Genomic DNA, 11,518 nt, shown 5'->3' on the forward strand with positions numbered 1-11,518 from the left:
AAAACATGGGACTATACCTGACAGTGAATGATAGCTATGATCATTATGTCCTATTGTCAAAATAAATGCAAAATATCTAATGCCATGGGTTGATTTTTAGGCAAAATGCAAATACAACTTGTTTCTGGCTGTATCTTGGAAAGGTTGAACCTTATACCTTGCTGACTAACAAAGAATATTTGAAGTATAACTGCACTACTACTAACGATTCTAAATGTGTACCTGTCCCAGTAGCCTTTGAAAATATGATGAGTTACCTTTTCCGAATATAAGTTCTGTTTCCAGGAATACTGTCTGCAGCTTCCAGGTTCTGAGTACAACCTGCTGTGTTCTGAAATATCCGCTCCTGGGGGAGACTGGTTAATCCACTAAATGCTGTGCAGATTACCTGTCTCCAAACAGTGCCTTTTAATGATGGCCAGCTTGTTTACAAGTAAGAGGAATACAAAATGCAGGGCCAGGCTATGCTTTAGGACACATCATTGATTGTCAATAAACCCATATTTAAATTGTTTTCATAGGCTGCAGGAACAATTGCAAATGTTTAATAAAGGCACAGTTATACTTTAGAATGCAAACTTAAAAAAATAGGTGTTCTATGTCCACTAGAGATATTTCCCTTTAACCATTAAAATAGAAGTTGACCCTAAAACAAACTAACTGTAAACTGTGGCGTAGCGTAGGGGGTGCCGTGGCCCCGGGTGCGATATTTAGGGGGGCGCAATTTCAAGCAAGTGTGTGTTACGGTGTCACAACCTCCTAAATTTAATATCCTGTCCCTGGCCGCCCGGTGCTCTGGCCGCCATGTTTCAATGTCCGATGCCCTGTGATTGGGGGTATGGGGGTCATGTGTGGCGTGGGACTGGCCTGTCCGCAATCGCGGTTGCTCCTGAAGTCACGCCTCTGCACATGACCCCTATACGCCCAATCACAGTGCGCCGGACACTGAACAAACATGGCGGCCTCCTCCTATCCTCCGGACCGATGTCATGCAGGTGAGGAGGAACACGAAACTACCTCATGGACATTCAGTTTTCTACATTTTTTTTGAACTTTGATGACAAACCTCTAGTACGGTAGCCTATTTTTCTACTCTTTAATTGGATTGGTGCATCGCTGGGGACGCCCTCTTCCCCTACCCCCACATTCCCCATATTTGGCTTAAGCTATCCAGGGACCTGTATGTGGATGCCTATGTCTTATTTCTGCATCTATTTAGATACATACACATCCACATAGAGACCACTGAAGATTGTTTTTCATTGTCTTTATGTTGTTTGTTTTGTCCAGTGCTGTATATTTTATGTGTGGCCACATGCGGAGATTGTTTTAGTGCGAACACCTCCACATGTTTAGTATCAGATTCTTAGCATTTTCACTCTCTTTATGCAAGAGAGCTTTTTATGATACATAAATTGTTTATTTATCAATAAATGTATAATATTTTTTGACTTGGGTGTCACTCATTTGGTCTTCTGGTACCTTGCCGGCTTGGTGTGGGCCACCCCCCTTTTTTGGTTATATGTAGATTTATGCCGCGTACACACGATCGGTCCATCCGATGAAAACGGTCTGATGTATTTTTCCATCAGTTATCCGATGAAGCTCAGTCGTGCCTACACACCATCAGTTAAAAAACCGATCGTGTCAGAACGCGGTGACGTAAAACACAACAACGTGCTGAAAAAAACGAAGTTCAATGCTTCCAAGCATGCGTCGACTTGATTCTGAGCATGCGTGGATTTTTAACCGATGGACGTGCCTACAAACGACCTTTTTTTTCTATCGGTTAGGTATCCATCGGTTACATTTAAAACAAGATTGAATTTTTTTAACCGATGGATAAATAACCGATGGGGCGTACACACGATCGGTTTGGTCTGATGAAAATGGTCCATCAGACCGTTCTCATCGGTTTGACCGATCGTGTGTATGTGGCATAACAGTTAGTTTGTTTTAGGCTGCACTTTCTTCTTTACTCTTCTAGGTAAAAGAAATATTGGGGTCAACAGAATTCGGGTTTTTCATCCAGTTCATTTAGCTTCACTTCTACATTCTGATCTGTGATGTTGTTTTATATGGCTATTGTATCTAGGCATATCATGGAGGAAGGGCAAAGATCACCATGAACTTTTTCCACATTTCACAGCAATCTTCCAGTCGACAACTTTACAATATTTCCAACTTGCACAGATTCTTATAAGATCCATTGGCTGTAACTTTTTCTCAAGTCGTCTTCCAGGACGGCACCTTGAGAGTAGACTGGCTCCACCTGACAGGAAACACAATCAGAAAGAGGTTTAAAAGCCCCGCCCCTCCCCGTGCAACTCAGTTATTGATTGTGTTTCCCACCAGCGAAACAGTTTGTTATTTTTTGTCAGACCTAAGGCCTGGGGCTGGTGGTCCCCCTCCGGGTACTGAGCAGTGGGTCCTGGGAGGCCGTCCCTGCCTCAGCTAAAGGTGTAATGCCTGTCCCGGGGGGTTTTTCCCCGTGTGATAGGGGGGGGGAGGAAGATTGCAAACAATACCCCCCTTCTTTCCTTTCTATAGGAATCCCTGGGATAGTGGCTATCTCAGTACTCCTATTTGGCCATGTTCCCTCTCCTCCAGGACCCCTTACCTGCTGGGCGGGTGTGAGGGCTTCCTCAGCGTGGCTCCGGTGTACTGTCCTCCCGGGGACATTTTCGAATGGAGCCAGCAGTCGACGCCGCGTCACAGGCGGCGCGCGGTGATGACGAAGCTTCCGGTCTTCACCAAAATGGCGGCCGCCAGCGGCGTCGGCTCCTCGCTGTTCTCACTGCAGCAAGGAGGAGAGTGGCGCCTGCACGACTTCGCTATGGAAGCAGCCGCTGCCGAGGACACCACCAAGGGTGAGTCTGCCTCAGAATGTCAGGGGGGGCATATTGGACTGGGTCCTTTCCTTCCCCCCCCCCCCCCTCCTCTCACACTTGTATGTATGGACTGTGATATTTTGTTTTCTCTCCCCACAGGGGAGGAGGTTTCTGCCCAGGGGGAAGCTGCTAATCTCTCCCTAAAACACACTTCCAAAACCAAGAGGTGTGGTAACTGTAGCATTAAGCTGGCTGCAGATTACTCCAAACTTCTTTGTGCCAAATGCATACAAAAGCTGGCAGGAAAGGAAACTTCCCTGATTATGAAAGAATTCCTAACTGTCCAATCCCAAATGCTCTCCACATTAAAGGAATTTAAGGACACCTTAAAAAATAAGGATCCTGAGCCCATAGCAGCCGGCCCCTCTTCTCAAGAGAGCTCATCCACCCCAGTGCCACGAGTTTCCAGGGCTAGGGAGTCTCTCCTATCTGACACCGAAGATTCAGAGGCCCCAGAAGATGGGGTAATTGATAGCCATTCTGAGGATGAGGATGCCAGATCAGACAAATATATTTTTTCTGCAGATGACATGGGGGGTCTGCTGTCTGCTGTCTTTGCCTCTGAAGGGGTCCAGCAGCCAGCAGAGCTGGTGTCGCCTCAGGACAGAATGTACCAGGGTCTAGCTAAACCCCAGCCAAAGGTTATCCCAGTCCATCAGTCACTCAAAGATATAGTTCTGAGGGAATGGGCTGAGCCTGAAAAGAAACTGCTAAGGTACAAGACCTGGAAGAGGCGTTGTCCCTTTAAGGAGGAGTTAGAAAATACTTTGTTTAAAACTCCTAAACTGGATGCATCTCTAGCCCAACTCTCCAGGCAGTCTGACCTCTCGTTTGAGGATGCAGGGAACTTAAAGGATTCCTTAGACAGGCGGGCAGACACCTCCCTTCGCAGGGCCTGGGAGGCTAATGCGGCCGCCCTTGGACCCGCTTTGGCCTCTTCCTGCATCGCTAGGAATGCAGATACCTGGTTAACCAGACTTCTGGAGCATGTACCTCAGACCTCCAAGTTTAAAGAAATTAGAGATTCTCTTACAGTCATAGGCAGTGCGGTAGCCTATCTTGCAGATGCATCGATTGAAACAGTCCGATCCTCTGCTAAGACGGGTGCTCTCGTCAACGCCGCCAGAAGGGCGGTATGGCTCAAGACGTGGGAAGGTGATCTTGCCTCCAAGACCCGTCTATGTGCCCTGCCCTTTGAAGGCACTCTTCTCTTTGGGGCAGGACTTGATCAAGCTCTAACTAGGGCCTCAGAAAAGGGGAAACGGTTTCCCCCAAAACCCAGACCTAACAGGAGAAGATTTTTTCGAGGCCCCCAGAATAAAAACCGACCTTCTGACCGAAGATCGGCCTTTAATAAGCGATGGATCACGGGAAAGGATAAGCCTAAAGGGGGTATCCTTTTCCCCGATCCCAAACCCGCAGGTAAGGACTCCAAGTGACTTAAGAGTCGGGGGAAGACTCTCCCAATTTTTTCCAAGCCTGGGAGAGTATAACACGGAGTCCTCACATTTTGCAAATAGTGAGGGAAGGTTACAGATTGGAATTCTGCCAACTTCCCCCCCCAATATTTCTCCTCACTCATCTACCCCAAGATCCCCTCAAGGCAGCTGCCCTTCTGGGAAATATGACAGATCTAGCTCAGCAGGGAGTCATAATCCCAGTTCCGCCAGGACAACAGGGTCAGGGGGTGTACTCACATATTTTCATGGTGCCCAAACCTTCGGGGAAATTCCGATTGATCATAAATTTAAGACCTTTAAATACCTTTCTCCTCTACAAGAAGTTCCGCATGGAAAACATTTACAGTCTCAAGGGACTGTTGTTAGAAGGAGTCTTTATGGTAACCATAGACTTGAGGGACGCCTACCTCCATGTCCCAATCTTCAGGGACCATCAAAGGTTCCTCCGATTTGCCATTGCCTCCCCTCAGGGGATTCAGCACTGGCAGTTCACCGCACTCCCCTTTGGTCTGGCCTCCAGCCCAAGGGTTTTCACGAAGGTCCTGGCAGAGGTGGTCGCCTTTCTACATCTGAAAGGGATCTCCTATGTCCCCTACCTGGACAACCTACTGCTTTTTAACCCCAGCCGAGAGCTTCTTCTCTCGAAGCTGGCCACCGTCCTGACTACTCTGGAATCTTTGGGATGGATTGTAAACAGAGAAAAATCTTCTCTCCTCCCAGAACAGAGAAAAATGTATCTGGGGTTCCTGATAGATTCCGTAGAGAAAAAGCTGGTCCTTCCAGAGGACAAGATCCGGAGACTCGGGTCAGTGGTCAGGTCCGTCATGGGTTCAATAGAAATTTCCCTCAGGCAGATCATGAGGTTACTGGGACTGATGACCTCATGCATCCCAGCGGTCCCATGGGCCCAGCTTCATTACAGAACCCTGCAGGCCTTCCTGCTCTCCTCCTGGGATGGGAAGGACTCATCCCTAGACTCCAGGGTCAGCATCCCGGAGTCTGTAAAATGCACACTGGGGTGGTGGCTCATTCTTCAGAATTTGGAGGAAGGCCTCCCATGGAACCAGACAAATCCTCTCAGGATAACCACGGATGCCAGCTCCTGGGGGTGGGGAGCCCACATGTCGGGTCTCCAGGCCCAGGGGCCCTGGGATCGACAACAAAGCAGGTCCTCTCCCAACTTCCGCGAACTATTAGCGGTCGGGAAGGCCTTGGAGGCATTCGAGGAGAGAGTCATGAACCAAGAAATACAGATTCTCTCCGACAACGCAACCACGGTGGCGTTCATAAATCACCAGGGAGGCACCAGGTCCCGTTCTCTCCTAAGGCTGTCCTTAGAAATTCTAGGTTGGGCAGAACAGAGAGTCCTCTCCCTTTCAGCAATTCACATCAGGGGAGTCTTAAACCTAGAAGCGGACTTTCTAAGCCGCCAACCCATCCTCCAGGGGGAGTGGGAATTAAATCGAGAAGTCTTCGACTGGGTTCGACATCGTTTCGGCAACCCAGAAATAGACCTCTTCGCGAACAGGAAGGTAGAAAGATTCTTCTCCCTCTCCCGGGATCAGGGATCGGAGGGTGTGGACGCGTTGGCCCAGGCCTGGACATTTCATCTGGCCTATGCCTTCCCTCCCCTGAGTCTGATCCCAAGGGTCCTACAGAAACTGAGTCGCTCACGAGGGAAGCTGATCCTGATCGCTCCCCAGTGGCCCAAAAGAGCTTGGTTCCCAATGTTAGAACGTTGGTCAGTTCTTCCCCCCCTTCCTCTTCCGGTCCGAGTGGACCTTCTGCGGCAGTGACCGATCTTTCACCCAGAGCCCGACTTTTTCAGTCTGACGGCCTGGTACTTGAGAGGTGGAACCTGCAGCGGAGAGGATGTTCGGAGAAGGTAATAAATACCCTTTTTGGCTAGTCTTAAGGAAGTCACTAGAAAGATCTATGCTAAGACCTGGGGGGTGTTTTCACGCTGGTGTGCAGCCAGGCAAGCCCCACTACCTGAAATATCTGTCATCCTGGAATTTCTCCAGGAAGGAGTTGATCTAGGACTAGCCACAAGAACCTTAAGGGTACAAGTAGCCGCCTTGTCCTACTTTTTAGACAAGAGGCTGGCCCTGGATCCGCTGATCAAGAGGTTCCTGTCGGCTAGGGATAGGTTATCCCCTATTCAGATCTCCAGGGTTCCCCCCTGGGACCTCACCTTGGTACTAGACCATTTATCCAAACCTCCGTTTGAACCAATAGACAGCATTCCGGTTAGGCTGTTGACATTTAAATTCTCCTTTCTTCTGGCTATTACTACGGCCAAAATAATAGGAGACATGCAGGCGCTCTCAATCAAAGAGCCTTATTTTTGTCTTTTTGAAGACAGGGTAGTCCTAAGTCAGGATCCCCTGTACCCACCTAAGGTGGTAACGAAATTTCATAGGTCACAAGAAATTATTCTTCCTTCATTTTGCGCAAATCCACAGAACGAAAGGGAAAAGACCTTCCACTGTTTGGATGTAAGACGCTGTTTGTTAAGTTGTTTGGAAAGGGTGAGCGAGTTCAGACGCTCATCTCACTTGCTAATTAATTTTTCAGGACAGAAAAAGGGTTGCCAAGCATCTAGAGCCTCTATATCTAGGTGGATAAGACAGGCAATTTCATTAGCATACATTAAGGCTGGCAAAACAGTACCTAAAGTCAAGGCACATTCCACGAGATCTATAGCAACCTCCTGGGCAGAGAGAGCAGGAGTTTCAGTGGAACAAATCTGTAGATCAGCAACGTGGTCAAGCCAGAACACCTTTCTCAAACACTACCGTGTGGAACTTCTGTCACCCCAAGACTTGACGTTTGGCAGAAGAATCCTGCAGGCAGTTGTCCCGCCCTAAAGTAGGCCTGAGGGTTACTTGCTTATCTCTCAAGGTGCCGTCCTGGAAGACGACTTGAGAAAATACCAGTTACACTTACGGTAGCTGTTTTTCTGTAAGTCTTACAGGACGGCAGGCCTATTTCCCACCCTGAGGAATTTATATGGTTTGTATTTTTATATACTGGTTCCCGCGCTCTAATGGTGGTTACTTTATCACTAACTGAGTTGCACGGGGAGGGGCGGGGCTTTTAAACCTCTTTCTGATTGTGTTTCCTGTCAGGTGGAGCCAGTCTACTCTCAAGGTGCCGTCCTGTAAGACTTACAGAAAAACAGCTACCGTAAGTGTAACTGGTATTTTTTCTTACTAACTGCCTATTGTAAGTATGAAGGAGGAGGTCACATTAGGTTGAACACTTCAACAGAAGAATTTACAAGCTGGCCAGATGTGCTTTTGTGGGCATAGGATAACAATCACATAGCACACTTGTATATTTTCTCCCCTTCTACGTTTTCATATGTAGCATCTGTGAATGGAAAAGGTTCAAGTATGGAAGTTTGAAAAACCCTGCGATATTTTTTACTTGTTATATATTCTTTTATTTTATTTTTAAAGGCTCCTTGCAGTTGAAAAAGAGATTTGTGTTATCCTTAAGAGCCGGTTCACACAGGGGCGACTCGTCAGGCGACTTAGCCGCCTGACAAGTCGCGCTCCATTCTGTACTATGGAACCGTTCTAATAGGAGCGACTCAAGTCGCTCCGACTTAGAAAAAGGTTCCTGTCTGACTTTGGGATGACTTCAGGGCGACTTGCATTGACTTCAATACAGAAGTCATTTTGCAAGTCGCCTCTGAAGTCGTGTGCAGATCGCTTTGCTGAGTCGCTCGGCAAGTCGTGCTGCCCCTGTGTGAACCGGCTCTAAAGGACTTTAACCACTTCCATACTGGGCACTTAAACACCCTCCTGACCAGACCAATTTTCAGCTTTCAGGGCTCTCACATTTTGAATGACAATTACTCAGTCATGCAACACTGTACCCAAATGATTTTTTTGTCCTTTTTTCCCCACAAATAGAGCTTTCTTTTGGTGGTATTTGATCACCTCTGGGTTTTTTATTTTTTGCGCTATTAATGAAAAAAGACCGAAAATTTGGAAAAAAAACTTTTTTTTCTTAGTTTCTGTGATAAAATTTTGCAAATTATTAATTTTTCTTCATAAATTTTTCGCCACGATTTATACTGCTACATGTCTTTGATAAAAATAACCCAAATTTTTTGGAAATTATTTGGTCTGTGTGAAAGTTTTAGAGTCTACAAGCTATAGTGCAAATCATAATAAATTATCACATATGATCACACCTGATGTACTGAAGGCCTATCTCATTTCTTGAGACCCTAACAAGCCAGGAAAGTACAAATAACCCCTTTTTGGAAAGTAGACATTCCAAGGTATTTAGTAAGAGGCATGGTGAGTTATTTGAAGTTGTAATTTTTTCCCAAAACACTTTGCAAAATTAAGATTTTTATTTAAAAAATTTCTCAAAAGTGTCATTGTAATAGCTTATTTCTCTCACATGGCATGTGCATGCCACAAATGACACCCCAAAATACATTCTGCTACTCCTCCTGAGTAAAACAATACCCCATGTGTGAGACTTTTTCACTGCCTGGCCACATACAGATGCCCAACATGCAGGGAGCGCCATCAGGGGTTTTCGGAGCATAAATTGCATATCTAACTAGTTGACAACCTATTTTGGAAAGCTAACACCCCAACGTATAATCTATGAGGCATAATGAGTCTTTTGAACAGTTAATTTTTTTCCAGACGTTTTTGGAATATGTGGAAAAAAAATGAAAACGCATTTTTTTTACACAAAGTTGTCCATTGATAAAATATTTCCAACACATAGCAAGTACATAGCAAAAATGACACCCCAAAATACATTCTGCTACTCCTCCTGAGTAAAACGATACCCCATGTGTGAGACTTCTACACAGCCTGACCACATACAGGGGCCCAACATGCAAGGAACACCGTCGGGTGTTCCAGAGACACATAGTATGCACATACCAAGAATTACACCCCAAAATACATTATGCTGAGCAAAGCGTAAACAAAAGATTACCTGTGGTAATAGTAGCGCAGTTCTACACAGCAGGATAGCACTGGTCCAGGCAGCAGGCAGGGACTTGGTCAGCAACGTCCAGGCAGGGATACTGTCCCGTCAGGGTTAGTGCAGGTGGTCAGTTCATGCAACAGGCAGAGGCATGATGGCATAGGTCCTACAGGCAGCAGGCAGAAGTAGGGCCTCGTTCAGGACAGAATGGGGACAGGGGTAGAGGCTTCTCCCACCCAAATCTCTTTGAAGCCTCCGGGCAACCAGACCCTAATCTAGGATGAGAAAACAAAAAAAATGTTTTCTTCATCCAGAAAAACTTTTCTGGAGCCCCTCACATATGTGAGACCCCTGTGTTGAATCCCACTAGTCCAGTAGCAGGGTACAAGATCAGTCTAAGAGGCAGGCAAAAGGCATGGTCAAACAGTCCGAGGTCAGTTCCATATCAGGCAGAGGCAGTACAGAATCGTTAGGCAGAAGAATGGTCGAAAAACAGTCCAGGGTCAATTCCAGATCAGGCAGAGGCATTACAGAATGGTTAGGCATAAGAATGGTCGAAAAACAGTCCAGGGGCAATTCCAGATCAGGCAGAGGTATTACAAAATCGTTAGGCAGAAGCGTGGTCCAATAACAAGCCGAGGTCAGTTACAAAGCAGGCAGTGGCATAAGGGGTGTGAAGGTGTGTGTGAAGGCAGGAACGGAGGATTATGTTTACCATACTAAACTAATAATTTAGTTTAGTATGGTAACGTTTAAAACAGCCAGTTACACAGAGGCCTGGTTGCGAAGGACACTCGGCACAATAATAAACTGTCTCTCATCTGACTCCTTCACTGGCACACACTTTACATTTTTTTTTACCTATTCCGCCTGATGCTGTGGGAGGGACCGACTTAGAACATCTGATCGGATGTTTTGGGGTAGGTTGGTCGGGAATATCAGGGTAGTGGTAATTTCCTCCAGGTAGCCAAGGAAGGGTAGGGGGTTTTGGGTGGATTTGCGGTAAATAATATGGGAGTTGTAGACGGCCAAATGAAAAAAATAAATAGCTACTTTCTTGTACCAATGGTACGTGCGTCTTGTGGCCAGATATGGTTCCATCATTTAAGTCGACTCCCCCCATGAACGAATTGTAGTCGCGGATGCAGGTGGGCTTTTGGATGGTGGACTCGTTGTGGATGGAGGACAACATATATACGTCTCTTCTGTCCCTCCACTTCACTGCAAGAACCTCCTTGTTGCGCACACTTGCCGATTCCCCTTTCCTCAGCTTCTTATTTACAAGGCTTTGTGGAAAGCCTTTCCGGTTCTTTCTGGCGGTGCCACATGCTGGCGTCTTCTTCCGGTGCAGGTTGTGGAACAGGGGAAGAGACGTATAGAAGTTGTCCACGTACAGGTGGTATCCTTTATCCAGGAGGGGGGTGATGAGTTGCCAGACAACTTTTGCACTTGATCCCAAGTAGTCTGGGCAATCGGGGGAATTCAGCTGGGTGTCCTTCCCTTCGTAGACCAAGAAGGAATACAAGTACCCTGTGGCTCGTTCACATAGCTTGTACATCTTCACCCCATAGCGGGCTCTTTTGCTTGGGATAAACTGTTTTATTTTCAGTCGGCCACAAAATTTAACGAGGGACTCGTCTACACATATGTGTTGTTCCGGGGTATATATTTGGGGGAATAATTCCGAAAAATAATTTAATAAGGGGCGAATTTTGAAAAGCCTGTCAAAATTGGGGTCATTTCGGGGAAGGCACTGTGTATTATCATTGAAGTGGAGGAACCTCATGATTATAAAATATCGGGATCTGGGCATTGTTGCAGAGAAAATTGGCATGTGGTAAATGGGGCGTTTTGACCAAAAGGAATGTTTTTCATTTTTTGGGTTGAGTCCCATGCAGAAGGTGAGGCCTAAAAAAATCCTGAACTCCTCCACTGTTAGGTCTCTCCACTGGAAGGGACGGGCATAAGATGATGTGGGGTTGTTGGTGATAAATTGTTGGGCATAAAGGTTGCACTGGGCCACAATGCTAGATAGCAGTTCCTCAGTGAAAAATAAATCGAAAAAATGTATTGGTGAAAAATTGTCCGTGTCCACCTGGACTCCTGGCTGGGCAGTGAAAGGGGGAATGTTGGCTTCTCCGGAATTTGGAGGAAGCCACAAGGGGTACTGAAGGGCATAGGGAAGGCTTGCATGGGTCC

This window comes from Rana temporaria, chromosome 3 (genome assembly GCF_905171775.1).
Source record: "Rana temporaria chromosome 3, aRanTem1.1, whole genome shotgun sequence".
In the NCBI taxonomy this organism is placed as follows: Eukaryota; Metazoa; Chordata; class Amphibia; order Anura; family Ranidae; genus Rana; species Rana temporaria.